Genomic DNA, 18,380 nt, shown 5'->3' on the forward strand with positions numbered 1-18,380 from the left:
TATTTCTGCTGTTGGTGTCAAGATTTCTGTGTAGCATTACAGAATCTCTCCTACACGGACTTGCATATGCAGTGTCTTTTGTCTTCTGGCTGCCAGCCAGGCCAATGCAATGAATGTGCTTCAGTTTCTTGCACATGTGAGGCCTCACCCACTTTGCTTGCTTGCCTATGAGTGTATTATCTTACAAATTCTCTTGCTCTAGTCCGAATTAAAACCACCATCATCATCAACAACAACAACAAGATTTGCTGTTGATTAAAATGTTGAAGAGAATACTGTAGTTACTCCAAAAGCAATTAGAGCCAATCATATATCATATTTGGACTTAGGTTTCTATAACAGATCAAGGACTTGGTAATCACTGATATAAGAGTACAATCTATATAGAAACGAGGAGGATTAGGACCCAAGCCCACCCTGCTATCCCAGTGCCCAGAAGTTCAGTACAAGGACAGGCCCCTTCTACCTTTGTTCAAAAGTGTATGTTAGGTCGCCTGGATTTTGCTGCTTTAATGGCAGAGGGGTATGTTTTCTTATCCATCCTTTTTAGTTGAGAAGAAGCAACTCTTTCTACATGGCATGAAAGTGATCTGTAGCCTGGCTTCTTACACCATGGGCCACATGTGGTCACAGTAAATGCTGGGTTCTCTGACAGTCTCATACCTGGGAGAGCTTTCTAAACATGATGTCCAAGCATGAATTCAAAATTAAACGTGCAATGAGTCTGAGATGCTTCTGGCAGTGCTGGGCCATGCCACATCCCCAACTTCCTTGCAGCCTCACAACAAGCAGTGCACACTGCACATGCTGTCCCTCTGCCTAATGTCACACTGCTGGAACACTAAGGCTGCTGTGCTCTATGAATTACACAAGTTTCACTGTGCTGCTGTCTTCTCCCCCCCACAGAAACACGATGGCTTAATTATGGAAAATAAAGTGTTGTGGTCCTTTTCTAATATTATTACTCAGTATGTAAGTATCAAATAATCATATTGTTGCATTGAATCAGGTTAGAACATTAGCATTTAAAAATCCTATTTGAGTTGCCGATATAAGCCTCATAAAATAAGGAATAAAATAAATTTTGTTGGTATTAGGACAGAAATTCCAACCATATTTTTAGTAAGGTTCCCAAAGGATATGTGGGGTATGTGTGTATCTGTGTGTCTGTGTGTTTGTGTGTGTGTATGTGTGTGTGTGTGTGAGAAAGAGAGAGCGAGCGAGCGAATTTAATAAATCAGCTTAAAATAGTAACAAAAGCAGGATTACTCAAGAGAGCTTAGAATACTGTAGTTACTTAGTTCTTAAAACAGCCAAATAATCAAAATGGTACCATATCTTTCCTTGAAGGGTGATAATTGGTAGTTACTCAGTTTATTTAAGTCCAGGCACCTCAGTAGTAGTCCCTGTATGATACTGAAGTTGGAAGGATTTTGGAGAGCTGCTGGTTCCAAGACTGCTCATCTCTGCAGCAAAAGGGAAGGCCAAAGAAGCAAAGTGCATGGTGGTCTTCCTTCTGATTTACCACATTTATCAGGTTGCTTCTTGAAGGCGCCACAACAGTTGGGCCAAGTTTCTCCTTCAATATACAGACAGTCAAGACAGATGTTCAGGTGTGGCTTCCTATCCAGGTGTTTCCAATTTATACTATATTGGCATTAAAACCAACCCCAACATACAGCTTTGGAAATGCCCCCTAAATGTACTTTTCCTACTTAGTAGTACATATTCACATCATGTTGCATTCTCAACAATGATGGTTGCAAAATCAGACTGTTAATCAATTTAGAAAGTATGAAGCCATTGTGCAATCTACAGTATCAAATCTTTGTTACAGATTTAATGATTTGTATAAAAATAAATAGGCACACCCATCTTGTTAGCATGCTACATTATTTTTATTTTCAGGAACTGTATATGATATCATATATATCTATTCAAAGAATTGTTTTAAAGTAACTTTTAAAATCAAATGTTATCAGTAAATACTTGGTATTTTATAGAGCTTTGTCCTGGTTTGGTGTGAAAATTTCTTGGGTGAAAAGGGGTCTCAAGTGGGAAGGTTTATGAAGCCCTGATCTGAACATTAGAAATATCTTCAAAGGCAAAAGTCCTTTCATAGCCTATATAACAGCATTGATGGGACACACCCTTAGAGGGTGCTGCTAACACAGACTTAAAAGTGCATGTTTCAGTGGAAACCCTTCAAAAAGTGGATAGGTCAGTTAGCATGCAAAAACACAGTGCTCAGAGTCTTCCTGGGATGGTGCTGTCATGGTCATTTCCCAATTCGTGCCCACAGATTTCCCATTCTGGGCACTTGCACTCTGCCACTTCTCTGTACACTCCCTGCAGGACCTGTATGCAAGTGGGCAGACTCCTGGAGAAGAGCGTTCCATGCCACCTTCTTTGGGGTGTACATAGCTGAGTCTAACATGAAGCTTTAAAATATAAACAAGTACATCAAATAACACCCCCACTGGCACATGAGAGAAAGTGAAAAAAATGTTTGCCCCTCCTCACCACAAATCTAGTTTTTGCTTCTCCAGTGTGTTGGTTTCTAGGTTCAGGAGTATGCTTATATTTAGAAATGCATGCATGCATGAGGCTGTGTGTCTGTGCCAGAATGTTCTATGTGTTTAGCATTCTGCTTTCATAAACACCATCAATGTCTGGCAATATGCAAGCAAGCCAGTTGAGTCTGTGAAGTGCACTAAAGCTGGGGTTAGGATTGGGGGTGGTTCCAGAAGGCTAGGAGTGAAATGAGGCCAAGGCTTTCTGAGGACACTTGTTCATCTTCTGGTTATCTGTGCCAGTACTAGTGAGAGCCGTTCATCCTTCCTGTGTGCTTCCCTGAGTACAAATCGGAGCCAAATCTGAGGGAAGTTTTCTTCTGAGTTGTACAAGTGCTTCTTTGACAGTCATTAAAATAGCCGGAACAGCCCAAGTCCCAAGCATGGGTCTGCAACAGAAAAGAACTTTCTGGAACAGTGCATTCAGAGATGTTTTTAATTATGAGACTGAGCACCTGCATCTGTTATGCTGCCATGGCGAGGCTGAGAAAAACTGGGGCTAAGGAGAAAATGTCAGGAGAGAATGGTTGTGTGTGTGTGTGTGTGTGTGTGTGTGTGTGTGTGTGTGTGTATTAGTGTCTGTGCATGCACATACATGTATATGCATGTTGGTATGTGAATGCATGTGCCTATGTGTATGTCTATGCACGAATGTATGGTGGAAAATATGTTTGTGGCTGGGAATTTAACATGTGAGTTAAAAATTGCTTGATTGTTAACAGCATTTTGTTGTCAAATGGGAATATTTGTATATTAATTTTTATTAGCTTAGCTAATACTGGAGGGATATTGTTATATTTCTCAGTGACATTATCTTGAACATGTTGCAAGACTACCTTTAAAAATATTTTTAAAGTGTTTTTAAAGTACTTTGTTGAAAGTACTTCTCTTTTTAAAAGTGTTTTTCTTTTAAAATTGAGGCATCTTTGGTGGTGGGTTTCATATCTGCACTATATCTTAAAGTACTTGAACAAAGAAACACTCATCAATACTGAAGTTAATAAAGAACGAGAGCTTAATAAATGCTAATCCTTAAAATATAGATTGGTGTAACATTGCTAGATTTTACAACACTCTGTAAAAATACGAATTAATAATGAAAACTTCAGGAGTGTGAGTTATGTTAGAAGAAGAGAAAGAGCACAGTAGAGAAAGCAGCTGGTTGAAAAAGCTGCCAGTGTATCCTAAGGATAAAGGCTGGTGTTTGAACAAATTCTACCTCACAAAGCCTGCTCAAGAATGGCAAATGTCTCTGTATGATGGATGAAGCAATTCAATCTTGCTCTTAGCCTCTGAGAAGTCGTGTAGAGGACCTTCCTTTACTCTGAAGATTGAAGGTGATGCTTCAAAATGTTCCCCTACCTTAAACTTAGTCAGAGAGAACATTTTTCTCACAGTGTGTGCAGTAGTATTCTATGGGTGTGGATATTAACCAACAAGAGTCTTTTCCTGGTTTGGTTTTTCTTCTTGTGAACTTCTGGAAAGCATTTAGCAGGTAGCTTTGATGCTGACTGTTGATAGCATTCTCAGCCTGTCATGCTAACGGTGTTTGTGACACAGGGTCTCACTATCTTGCCTAATGCTAACTTCAAAATCCTGTGTCCAAATGATTCTCCTGCTTCTGCCTCTATTGCCTTACGTTAGATTCATTATCTGAATTAGGACCCGGAGCAGAAGGCTTTGGTTTTGACCTGTAGGAAAACATTGGAAGATGGATTTTAGCTGAACGTAGTTTCTATCCTTCTGTCATTCTGCCGACTTATTAGACCTCTATATTCATTCACTCCATAAATATTTACTGAGCAGCTACTTAGTGTTTTTTTTTTTTAACGAAAGGGCAAGTGGCAAGGGACATGTGCTGCTTCCTTAGAACTTAATGTCTTCTAAGTGACTAAGCGACATTGCTAGCAAATGGAAGGGATGATTCGTATCATTTATTTCTGACCTCTCACCTGACTTTCATATTGTGTTGGACATAATATTATACTTTTTAAAGCTGGATATACTTTTACTGACTCTGATTCTTCCTTCCACTTACAGGTACTTATATGCCAGAGTGCAGGAGCCAAAGTCTCACAGGACGGGTTCCTGCTGTTTGCTGGAATCTGATGGAAGTGGATGGTGTTAGGAGCCCCCCNCCCCCCCCCCCCGGGAAGCTAGTCTTTAGATCTATTTGAAAATCATGACACTTAGGGCATTAGTCTTCCTGTCCCTGTTAGATAAGAGCCCATGACTTTACAGCCCTTCATTAAGAATGCTAGTATAGAGATCAATTGAAAAACTCTTACATTTCTTTGTTATTACTTAAGAAAGCATAAACTTTCCTTGAATGATAACTCCTATCATTACTTTTAGAGGAGAAAGCATGTTACATTTTAAAGGCTAGAATCCTTTTGTGACATTGTACTACTTTTAACAATAGTTTATTTCTTCTTTTAACAATTAAATTTTTAAAATATAATGTCAAGAACATATATAATTCACTCCAATTGCTATAATTCTATAACTGATTTCATCCTCCTCTGCCGAGGCTACTTTTTATGTATACTTGACACGAGCTAACATCATCTGAGATGAGGGAATGCCAATTATGAAAATACTTTCATAAGATAGGCCAGATATTTAGGGCATTTTCTTAATTATTGATGGATGTGAAAAGGCCTAGTCCATTGTAGGTGGGGTCACCCTTGGAATGGGAGTCCTTGGTTTTATGAGAAAACAGGCTGGGCAAACCTTGAGGAGCAAGCCAGTAAGCAGAACTCCTCTACGGCTCTTGCCTTAGCTTGTGCCTCCAGGTTCCTGTTAACTTTGAGTGTTTGCTTTGGCTTCCTTCAATGGATCATGATTCAAGATATATAAGCCAAACTGTTTCTTCCCCCAAGTTGCTTTTGATAATGATGTTTTTCATCACAGTAATTGTAACCCTAGATAAGACACCATTATACTCCTGTCAACTGCCCTCCTCTCCACACAGCCCATTCCCACATTCAAACCTCTTATTTCATTTTGTGATGGACTGAGTTTAAGTAGAGATATTTGTGCAACCATGAGTTTGGAAATACTTGTTGGAGATTGGCTGCCTGAGTCCAGTACCTGGAATTCATGATAGTAGGAGATACCTGTCTCTTGTTGTCCCCTGACCTTTACATGCTCTATATGAACACACACACACACACACACACACACACTTCCTGGAATAAGCATGTCACTGAGCCTGGGCCTAGAGGGCCGTATGCCACCCTGCTTCTACAAGAGTTGTCCGTCCACTTACTGGCAGGCACCATGCTACCTGAAGCTACTGTACTCTTCCCCTACAGTGGGCCCAGTCACATCAGCCATCTGAGCCACCAAGCCAGCTCCACCTAATGGACCGTCCTTCTTCAAACTGTGAGCCAGAATAAACTTTCTGCCATATCTATCAGGTATTTCTATCAAAGAAATGAGAAGAGTCACGGATGCTTTGGCTGAGGTTATCTGGGAACCCTTATATTCCGTTTACAGGAAGACTCTAAATACTATAGGAGGAAGACTGAGCATTTGTGTTCTCCGTACCCTTAAATGCATTTGCTGTGATGATTAGCAATGTGATGCTAACCGATACTCAGTTTACTAACTAAGATTCATTTTTGCCCTGTAATGCTATTCAGTATTCCCTCCTGTGGATACTTTACTGTCTTTGCTGATAGTAGTCTTTAGGTAGCTCTTCAGTCAATGCAGGATTGCTGATGTTCAAACCCACAAAAACAGCTCTCCAGAAATTGTCCCTTCCTTGTCCCCACAGGGGTGCCTGGTTGAGAAGAGAGCATCCCCTGGAGCCTGTAGCTAGAAGGGCTAGCTCTGCCTCTTCTCCTTGCATCCTCTCTAGGTGCCGCTGCATTGTGTACTACATCTCTCAACCATGACCTTGCTTCAGATGCCCCTGTTTCTGACTGTAAAGCTTTTATCTCCTGTCTCTTATCCAGTAGGAAAAGCACAGAGCAAAATGAATAGCTTGAAAAAGGGTTGGGGTGGGGTACATACAATTTTTATATTAAATCATAATATACTCATTCAGATTTAGTGTATTTTTTCCCCTCAACAACGAGTTTACAGAAAACAGACAACTTCTATATTAAAAGGCTGATAGCCATATGACCGTATTGCTGGTTGTGCTGGCAAACACCAGCAAGATACACTCCAATGCTGAAGACTGGATGGTCATAGGAAATACAACCTTATCTCTCTTAAACAGCAACCAACACATAAAAGTGTTTTCTTCTATGAATAAACCAAAAGTACCCTTTATTTCCTAACAAAAAGCTATATGAAAACATTTAAAACTGTTTATAATTTATGCTTACTCTTACATGAAAATAAATACAAAAATCGTTAATATTTTTTCAGTTACATTTATTGAGACTTTCTGCTCCAGTTACTCAAAGAAATTGTGTTTAGCTAGTCCCTCATAGAGTTTACAGTGTATTGGCAGAAAAAAAAATATAAAAATCTGTTAGAATAAAATACAACGATTGGTAGAGGGGTAAGAATTTGTGTCTCATGGGATCCATAAGAGTAAAGCTCTCTACAGTGAAGGCACATGGAAACATCTTTGAGTCTGAGAGGATTCACACTTTTAGAGATGCCCATGAAGTCTTACTAGAGGCAATGATAGCAGCCCACTGACCAACCTGAAGAGAAGACAGTATTGAACCCTAGACTGAGAAGGTGCTTAGGACTTAAAGGTTAATCACACAGTAGTTTAGTGAGAGGCACCTTGTGAAAGCTTGATTATCCATTTAAAAACACGATAAAATCCAGCCAGAAAATGTATCATTAAATTGGGAAATTTACAGTTTAAGTGACATTAAGTGACAGAGGAAAGACAAACAGATTGAGAAGAGATTAAGAAAATAAAACTGGTAAGCATATGCTTGGTTTGAGTAGGAGAAGAGACGAGGGAAAAAAACGAACCAAAGATGACCCCAATTAAGGACACACAGGACAATAAAAAGGGGCAGGCAGCTGTGGGTGGGGATAGGAAGAAGAGTTTGCCAGGATTTATACAGTCGGAGATGTCCAGTAGGCAAGCATGTGGTTATTACCAGAGACAGTGGTGTGTGTAGGCACTAAGCCCAGAGAAAGGGCTGAACTGCAAGGGCTCGCTGAAACCATCACAGGCACTTGGCAGGGAGAGCTCTGAGGAGGGTTGTGATGGCCTTAGATGAGAACAGAAAATTGCAAGCAAATGCCAGTGAAAAGGCACAGAAACATGAGACCCAAGAAGAGAATGAGGCAGTTATGCTGGAGAGGAGGAAAGGGCCCAGTGAGTAGAGCACAGCGCCACAGACACTTAGAAGAGAGGGAGCACGGTGAAGGAGGGTCAGGGAAAATTTCTCTGGTGCTGCTGAGAAAACAGGCAATGCAGTTGTCTGAAGTGATCATTGGCAGCTCCCAGGAGAAGAGTGCTGAGGCAGTTCCAAGGTCGGGAAGCTACTTAGAATAAAGTGAAGGTATAGGTTGAAGAGAAGCAGAGAACCCTCACCAAGAACAGCTAGCTACTCACTCACTCCTGTGAGTTACCTATATTGACATGCATTAAAATGCCTGACATGGATAGGGGAACCCAAGCTTTTGTGAGGGACTGCTTTCAAGTTAACTGGGTGAGGCTTCCAGGCTTCCGGCAGGGCGCTGCAGTGGGGTGAGTCTGCAGAGCATTTTTTCTGAGTATAACCAGAGAAAACTTTGGGACTACATTGGTTTTTCTCTGTTTTTTCCTGCTTGAGCAATCGGAGTCCTGTGGGGGAGTTGATCCAGCCCCAGCTGTACTATTGTTATTCAGACTCGCTGCCAAGTGTCTGTGCAGCCTGCTTTAGAGTTGGCAATGGCATGGCAGAACTGTCCTTCCAATTGGGGTGTCTGGTAAGTCCTGGTCCCTTCCACGCTCTGTTTGTAGGACTGTCAGCTTTAGCAAGTGGACTAAAAATTTAAGCGGAATAGGGCCCCTCTCATTACTGAGCTCATTTTGTATTTCTTGTTACAATGGCCTTCTTAGTAGTAACTCGGTCAATTAAAATAACTTTAGAAACACGTTGGTGTAGAGTATGTGTATCCTTCAATGCAGACCGTCCAGACTGGCTTGACTAGGGGATGATAAAAGTTAGGACTAAGCAAAGAAAGACTCCTGATACTTTGCCAGATAGCTTAGAATACTGGTGCCCAAATTAAAAAAAAATCTAATCTAAATTAATTTGAGTTTCATGAGGACTTTTGACAAGTGACCTTTTGTACATATGAAACGCCTGCTTTCTTTCACTTTTTAACAGCATGGCTGAATGGGGTTATTAACTCACGCTATTTCCTGAGAAACAGCACCCTATCATGATGACTCTAAGGCACTCCAGTATTTCAGCCAGACACCCACACATCTCAGAGTTGTTCTCCTCCAAAAAAACAATGAGACCATTCACTGCCCAAGTGCTGTCTAGTACACAGAAAGTATCATCCCAAGCTGAAATCTACAGATTTGTGTAAAACTTCTTAATTCATCTGCAAGAAAGCACAGAGGCCATTCCCTGACTTGGAAGATAGTACTGGAGCAAAGGAACAGAGGCAGGACAATCATAAAACTGAAGTCTGCTCACTCAAGTTTCCATGTAAACCAAAGCTACTGTGAGTCTCAGGCAGAAGAGTCCCTTGTATAGGCAGCACATTTGCTGACTGGCTGTTGGCCACTAGGCTGCATTGGACTGGAACTGAGGGAAGTTGCTGGGTGTGAACATCTTCATGCTGTGTCATGTTCAAAGTGGATTAGTGTCACTAGGCAATGATCTCTTTCTGTAACAAGTTACAACGGCTAACTGTGCTCTGTCTGTACAACACAAATTGATGCATTACTTTGATGACTCAGTGTGTTGCGCAAAAATTTCAGCATCTAGCTTTTTGTTGTTGTGGATGGCACAAAACCTGTTATGTACATACTATAATTTCTCTTTAGTCCTAGAGCCTAGTTTATGCTGCAAGCAACCAGCTTCTTACTGTTTCCTTCATAGCTGTCTTTTCTATCAGAAAGTCAGTGATTCCCATCATGTGTGGTCTGCAACTTTGTTCTTAGCATCAGTTACTACTCCAGTGCTGGGTATTTCATGGGTGTTGAGGGTCTCCTTCTGTCAAGACTAAGGAGTTAACTGATAGACCTACAAGCTTTACTTGATTTGCCTATAAAAAGGCTGGGACACACATAGATGAAATGACTCGTCCTCCATGAGCTTGGAGATATGATAGTCTTGGAACCCTGGACTCCCCTTCCAGTTCCTGAGACACCAGAGTCCCACTTTTCCATTCACTATCCATTCACCATTTCTTAAGTGCATCATAAGCATGAATGCATTATACCCAGCACCTAATCCTTACACTACAGTTCAGGTCAGAACCCAGTGTGAAAGTACAACACCGAGAATCAGAGCGAATAACAGGGCATCCAGATTCATAGCAACTTCTTACATGATTTCTAGAATGAGGCTCTGCATGGGTGCTTTGCATCTGGTGTCTGGCCCATGATGGAGTAGAGAATCTACAGATCTCAGACTTGGAGGTATCTCAGTCCCAATGACCTTAGATAGCTCCTTTAGTTTTTTTTTTTTTTGTGTGTGTGTGTTTGTTTTGTTTTTCTATTGTATTTTTTGTACCTGGGTACTCGGAATACATCTTGTTATTAGCTCATGTTGAGCAAATGCTGTTATTAGAAAGTTGATTCTTTCCAGCAAATATTGTGTCATTGGTTTAATTTCTATCAGTTACGATTAAAGAAAAATGGCCTCAGCCAAGGCACAGTTCAGTGAATGATTTTTCCAATCCTTTCTGAGTTTCACTCTCAGGGTGAATATCTGTCTACTATTTTCTTACTATCACAGGAATTGCCTGGACAAATTGTTGGGCCTTTCAACTTCATGAAAATTACCTAGAAACAAAGATGCTCACACCAATAGAAAACATAGTCATAAATTAAATAAATGGGATATTCAAGGGTAATTTAAGGACTTCAGTTTACATTTATAACCATGTTTACTTGCAAGAATAGAACCTTAGGTGGTGTACTGGCTAGTTTTGTGTCAACTTGACACAGCTGGACTTATCACAGAGAAAGGAGCTTCAGTTGAGGAAATGCCTCCATGAGATACAACTGTAAGGCATTTTCTCAATTAGTGATCAAGGGGGGAGGCCCCTTGTGGGTGGTGCCATCTCTGGGCTGGTAGTCTTGGGTTCTATAAGAGAGCAGNCCTGCTTCCTGACCTGCTTGAGTTCCAGTCCTGACTTCCTTTGGTGATGAACAGCAGCATGGAAGTGTAAGCTGAATAAACCCTTTCCTCCCCAACTTGCTTCTTGGTCATGATGTTTGTGCAGGAATAGAAACTCTGACTAAGACAGGTGGTATCTAGATAGATGCCACAGCAGTTAAGAGTGCTTGCTGCTCTTTCAATGGACCAGACAGGGTTTTGTTCTCAGCACTAACATGGCAGCTCACAACCATCTTCAGTAACTTCCATACAAGGGGACCGGGTACCCTCTTCTGTCACCATGCAAACACATGATGCACACACATCCATGCTGGCAAAACACTCATACATATGAAATAAGAAGAAAGGACCAGAAACTTAAATAAAAACAAAGTTGTAGAGACTAGGTGAGATGAGAATGCTCAGTAGGTCTTGTTTAACTAAAGCCTGAATGTCACTCTTCTGTGGTGACACTTCGCACATTTTCATTATTTTTGACATCTTGGACCAATAAAGAGAAGCTGCTGTTCAAAACTAAATAATGTGCCATTTGCAGGGTTACCTAAATCCATCAAGTATATGTGGTAGGCTCTAGTCACATTGGTTAGTTCAGGAAATCGTGAGTTTTTTAAAAATTTGGATGACTGAAAGAGGTGAGAAATAATCAAAATATTGATGGAATTTATGTGTGAGCACTGGCAACTGAGTGATTGGCAGCAGCTCCTATTTCTTGTGCTGTTAGAGAAAACCAATAAGCCTCAAAATTCATCTTTTGCTAACCACCTACTTATTTTGTTAAGATTATAAAAGTGTATTTGAACTTGAGTTTGACCAAGAGAGCTGAAAAAGTTCACTCAACTTTTGCTGAAGTAGAAGTTGAGGCTTAGGCCAGAACCAACAGAACAAATTATAAGGAAGAGTAAAGCATTAGGAAAATGAGACTTCAGGAGAGCAAAGCACAAAGAGAACCACAGAATGACAGCTGTGATCTTCCTGGAATTATTAGCCTCGCTAGCTGTGCATAGCACTCTTACATGTGTTATTCCATTCAACTCAGAGCCCTCAACTCCAAATAAAAGTTCAAGTGTTCTTTTCTCTCCCCTCCCCCTATTTTGCCCCCTCGTATCCTCCATTTTCTTGCCTCCTTTCCCTGCCTCTATTTTTCTTCCCTACCTTGACCCCACCTCTCGTCATCCTTCCCTCCTTCCCTTTCTTTCTTCTGTCACTTGTCAGTTTGAATTCTGAACTTACTCCCTTTCTCATGCTAGTCAAGTTCTCTTCCAATGAGCTACAACCTCAACTCCCAACAATGGTATTGCTCTAATGGTATGTATTTTTTTTACTCAATTAATACAATCAGAAGAAAGAGCTTGCTTACAGAAGGATGATGATAGATTTGTTTCAGGCTCTCACTAGGAATTTTCTTTAAAATGAAGTCTTTCATTTCTAAGGTTTATTAGCCACCTTTCTCTTTGTTGTGACAAACTGCCTGACAGAAAGGTCTTACAAAAGAAATAACTATTCTAGCTCACAAGTTGGGTCCATTATGGTAGAGAAGGTGTGGTGAAGTAGCTTTGTTCTGGGAGTTTGTAGATATAGATCGTCATGTCGTAGCTCATTAGGAAGCAGAGAGCTAGTTGGGAACTAGAGGAGATTACAAACTTCAAAGCCCTGAACATAGTAATCTGCATCTGTCAGTGAGGCTCCAAGACCCAAAGGCTCCAGAACCTACCCCAAACAATGCCATCAGGCCAGGACAAAATGATCAAAACCTGAGCTGCAGGCAACAGTTCAAGCTCAAAGCACAATGGAGAATATGAATATTCCAGGACAGGTCTTTAAGAACAACAATAAATAAACAAACAGCAAACAAACACCCTCTGTGTCCTTCTTCCATTCTCCTTAATGTTTTATAGGCTGTTTCTTAATAACCTTCCATATGTGTATGCATGTTTGCCAGGCCATGCATTGATACTGGCATGTTTTAGACAAGCACTACCCTGCTGAGCTGCATCCTCATCCTTTAACTCTACTTTAGACTCAAAGATTGAGAAGCACTTGCTTAAATCTCAATTTAGGGAGGATAATTTTCATCTCCAAAAGTCTCCCTGTGAAAACAGTTGCAGCCAACAACTCACCCAGACAACGCCCATGCCTTAGAAGCAGGTACATTCCGTTGTTATGTTGTCCTTTGTATGAAAATGGCAGATATTTCCACTTCCTCACATCTCAATGACTTGTAGATGATAATATTGTCACATGATACATGTTTATTTTATAAATGGCAAGCCAGTTCTCTATACTGTAATCCCACCTTTATTTTCAATAGGCTTAATTCATTTGCCATAGTTTAGCTTTACAGCAAAACTGAACAGATGTATATCTTGAAGATAACATCCTCCATGATTAATATTTTGATGAAATTATACTGACCTAATGTTTTTCTTTACTTTTAAAGCATGGTACAGTGAGATTTCAATTAGACTAGGACTTTATACTTCAACAGTGACGTCTGGCTACCTTGGATGCATGTGCATTCCATTACTTTCAGTTACTGCTTAACATTGTTAAAGTCAAATCAGGGAATTACAGCAAACCTCTAGTAGTGCTGAGGTCTGATGTTTATTTGATCCTAAGTTTTCATTTTCTTACCAGATATCAATGAATCATGTGAAAGGTCAACTCACGTTCAGGCTTACAGAAGTAGTGTGTCAAGATTTATACTACTGTGAAAAATAATAGCACATGACTGCTCTTGCCGTATGTACACAGGATCATGACTTCATCATATTCTTGGCACTTCTCAACACAAGGATTCTAGTTTTTCAAAGATCATTTCTCCCAAGAAATATCCAATACCACAACCTCTTAATCCTGTTGTTTTATAGAGAAAGAGCAATTAAAGTGCCATCTTTTTGAAGTTGATGATACAACTTTAGCCAAGTTGTGAACAGTTATCACAATTTTATCAGGCTTTGTATTTATCAGATGATGAGGTGTGCTGCAAAATGCAAAGAGCATTGTTTCCCAATTAAACTAAACCTCAGTTTACATTTTGTTTGCTGCATGAAGTTGGGCAAATAACTTAGTTCTAGTGAACTTTGCATTCCACTGTGTGGTATGTAGCTAGACATATCTATTTTGTGATGCCAGCACCAGGGTAAGAATTAGTAATGAAAAAAACCTGCAATCCCACAACACAGAGCGTGCCGAAGCATGATGATGGACAACACAGGACAGGATATGGACTCTGGAGCCAGATTAGCTATTTAATCTCAAGCAGGTTGCTTAATTTCTACAAACATCTTTCCTTGTCTACCTCATAAGCTCATTGGAAAATTAAACATGAAGGCAAGAGTCAATTATGCAAATTAAAATATTAAAATGGAATGTAATTACAATTATTTAACAGGACTGACATGTCTTCCTGTATTGAAAACACCCTGGAGAAGCAACTGTGTCTTTGATGACTAGACAGACATCATTGTTTTCAACGGATGTTCTAATGCTGGACCTCATTTATTACTGCTTTTTATTCTTTCTTTAGAATATATTATCTGTCATTAAGCAGTTTAGATGTGTTTCTTAGTTTAGAGCTATGCAAGGGAAATATTCTTTGTAATTCTTGGCTTAGAGTTTAGGGAAGGACAGATAAGATTGACCAATGGTACTGGGTTATAGTTATACAGCAAGCAGTAGGAGGCTCTGCTGAGTTTTTGTACTATAGGGTAACTTAGATGACAATCTTTCATGAGTTATAAGAAAGGATTTTTTAAATCCTGTCATATAAAAATGATGCATGTTTTCTAAGGTAAATATGTTGGTACTTAAAATAATATAAATATTACTCTCTCTCTCTCTCTCTCTCTCTCTCTCTCTCTCTCTCTCTCTCTCTCTCTCTCTCTTTCTCTCGGCATGCCTCCAGTGAGACAGGAGACTTGGAAGGTGCACCTAAGATGGCCATGCTTTCTTGGCAGCTGTTAATAGAGCCAAATGATCTCTAGGCTCACTTTAAACACACCCCAGCTGAATCTCATCTCTGTCCTGTGATGTGGGGTTGTCAACTGTTCACCATGAGTCTAATTTCATCACATGCAAAAGGCAAGACTGTACAAAACTATTTTAGATACCCTGCAGTCACTCAAAGGCGTATCTGATCCCAGCCTTTGGGTGAAGTGATTGATATCTTTTTTTCCAGAGACAATCATACTCTGTTCACATTCTGGCTCTACATCTCATTGGCTTCATGACATGAGCAAATTCCTTAATCTCATTACAACTCTATTTATCTATGAAATGGAGATAGCAAAAGCACCCTCTTTGGGGACTTGATGTGGAGATTAATAAAATCCATTTATACAAAAGGCTGTGGAAAAACCTGACAAACAAGTTTGTAGTAATGTTAATGACTATTTTAATCTTCATACTGTGAGATTTAAACACACACACACACACACACACTAAAAAAGGATAACAAACACTTAAAATTAGAGAGTGGAGAAACTTGGGACCAGAATAAAAATTGCTGGAGAACGGAGCATATTCTGTTACAGAATTTACATCCTTGCTCAAAAGTCAATATCCTGGTCAACCAAATGTTACACAAAAACTTCCCAATCTCTTGTGCTTTGACAACTGCTATTGAGAGTAGCAGAGTTTTGTAACTTTGCCTTCTGAGCTCATTAGAGATCAGCAATCAGAGGTCTTTGAAGAAATGGATTACAGAGAGACAAAACTTCAGCTTTCTTTGGGTAGTAATATGATGATGACTAAGATTCTAAAATCAGAATTGTGTAACCAAGCTAATTAAGAAGCCACTTTATAGCCATATTAGGTTGCACCGTATTATTCATCAAATATTTTAAGGCACTCCTGGAAATTGCTTAAAGTACACTGGTAAAGAAATTCATAACAGCGGCACTCACCATTAAATCAGTGGTTCTTCAAGAATAGTGATTCTGCTTTGCCCCATATGCTACATAAACAAGGGGCATGAACAAAGTAAGTGGGAAACATTCTTGTTAATATGCTTGATATTTTCTAAAATTCTTAAATTTTCACCTAGGACTTTAAAGTGGGGCAGTACAGACTTTTAACATTTACGTCCTAATGTTAGATCATTATTTATTGTCTTCTATTATTACTTGAATCTGTATTTAATTCTTCTGTTAATATAGTGTTTGAACATCTCATTACAGGGTCTAGTTTCTTCCCTTGAGACAAAAAGGATACTCTAGGCTGTTGTAACAGCTAGCAGCTGCCAAATAAAGAGAAATTCAGAGACCCTGAGATGATTGTGGCTAAAACGAAATGGAGTTACTTAGTCCTATTAAATAGAGCTATTCCTCAAGGAGTCCATGTGTTTAAAATAAACAAGATGTTTAGTATCAACATACTGAATGTGCTCTGCAAAAAAAAAAAAAAAAATCAGTATACCAAAGCTGATGTGATATGAACTGTTTCAGTTTGTAGAACTCAAATACTCTTGCCTGTAGTGTTTACATTTGATTAAAGGAACACATAGATTCCAAGAATATTTTTACACTGTAAAGCCAGTAAAGTTAATATAAAGGTATGGATAATAATATAGCAAACATTCATATCCCTACCAATCAGGTAAATGTAAATCTTGCCAGTCTGCCAAAAGCCCTCAATCCTGTCCGCCCACCCTCTCCATTGTCTTTTACACTCATAGAGTGAGTGAGAGCTTGTCCTGCACACTTCCCTGTTACAGAGCAAAGTAAGCTGCTCCTGTCCAGGCCTGTGAACTCCACATTTTTCTTAAGTATTTTATATAGTGAGAAAAGTCTTCCAGGTTGTTCATATTCTAGTCATTGCTGCATTGCCTTATGTTGATGCTTTGCTTAGTTCTTATGTTAAATCACATCTCACAGTTTACAGATGCTTTAGCAAATGGGGTCATAGAGGAAGCTTTAGCCTTTTCTTTCCAACTCTCTTTCTTTCTTATTGCACTTATTTCTGTCATGGAAGATCATAACTTGCTGCTATGTCTAAATTCTGTTTTCAAGGTTCGACAGAGTGTAATTTCTTTTCTTGATTATAACTGTTTAATATAATTTCCAACTGGTGTCTCTTTTAAGCTTTGGGTTCTATTGTTAAGACTATCGTTTTTTTTTTTTTTTCAATTTTTTTTATTCACTTTACACCCTGATCATAGTTCCCCTTCCTCCTCTCTTCCCAGTACCCCCTTTACAAACCCCTCTCCTTAGTGCAGCCCCTTGCGTACCACCCCACCCTGGGGCATCTATTCCCAGCAGGGCTAGGCACATCCTCTCCCACTGAGGCCAGACCAGGCAGTCCAGGTTAGAGGAACAAGATCCAACCTCAGGGAATAGAGACTGAGACAGCCCTGGCTCCAGTTGTTACGGAACTCACATGAAGACCAAGCTGCACATTGGAGAATGCAGGATCTGGACCAGGACCATGGATTTTGTTCATCTTTTAAGAACAAACATCTTTGTTTTTCTTTTCCTTTTCTTTATTTTTGAGGTTATAATATAATTACATAATATGTTCCTTCCCGATTTTTCTTCCAAATCCTTTCATATACATCTCTTTGCTCTCTTTCATGGCCCCTGTATCCATAATTGCTGTTCATGCATAAATGTATATATACATATATATTCCTAAATATAACCTATTTAGTCTGTTCATTTGTATGTACGTTTTTAGACCAGACGATTTGGCATTGAATAACCAATTATTAGAAATAGGAGAGAGAACTACTTCTCTGAGCATTCCTCGGTTTGTTGTAGTTCTTTATGTAGAGTTTAGGCCTTGGGCTTTCTCTAACCACTCTGGCATTCCCACTGGTGTCTTCCCTGTCCAGATACTGCTTAGACAGTCATGTTAGTGACACTCTATCAATGTAGTTACTGATGTTACCAGGAGACATAATCTCCCAGTCAATTATGTGATCCTCTGCCTGCTACAGTTCTTCTGCCCCTTCTTCTGCAACATTCCTCAAGTCTTAGGTGCACAAATTGCTTTGTAGGTGTGTCCCTTGGGGCAAGAACAAACTTCTTGGTAGCCCAGACAGTGCAAACCTCCATAAGACTGGGCTACATCTATCTACCCTTTGAGTGTTGACTCAGAAGTAATTGATCCTTTCATTTCTCCTTTTATCTTTTTCTTTTGGATGCTAGCAAGAACCTAAGTATGATTTGACAGGGACTGTGAGCATCCTTACTCTTTCTCCAAATTCCTCCCTGCCTCACAACCCTCCGCCCCTGTGGCAGACCTGTATGTAGTCTTAATGCAGGCAGCATGTCATTTAGGTTCTTTTTCTTCTCCATTTTCCTCCTTTTGGCAGCTACAAAGGTTTACAACTTGACTGCCCTGAAAGTTTCCTTTTTAAACTCTAATAAAATTATCCTTGAGCTGAATAAACAAACACAAGCCACAACCCTTCCTACTGTGTATGTGCTCTGGAGTCTTCTACCTTTAATTCTATTGCCCTGACACTTTTAAACAGCGCTGTGTTAATTCTTATCCCTATGATTTTAAATATGCTTATTTTTACTTATAATCTCAA

The 18,380-nt window shown here is 39.7% G+C and overlaps 1 long non-coding RNA gene across 1 annotated transcript in view; it reads left to right on the plus strand.

Moving 5' to 3' along the window:
• LOC110290699 overlaps positions 1 to 5,030 on the plus strand; it is a 6,360-nt gene extending 1,330 nt beyond the window's left edge. Inside the window, exons 2-3 of the long non-coding RNA XR_002377497.1 lie at positions 907 to 972; positions 4,614 to 5,030. This is a non-coding gene — a long non-coding RNA (uncharacterized LOC110290699). The remainder of the gene's footprint in view (positions 1 to 906; positions 973 to 4,613) is intronic.
• The last annotated feature ends 13,350 nt before the right edge of the window (positions 5,031 to 18,380 follow it).

This window comes from Mus caroli, chromosome 3 (assembly GCF_900094665.2).
Source record: "Mus caroli chromosome 3, CAROLI_EIJ_v1.1, whole genome shotgun sequence".
Lineage (NCBI taxonomy): Eukaryota > Metazoa > Chordata > Mammalia > Rodentia > Muridae > Mus > Mus caroli.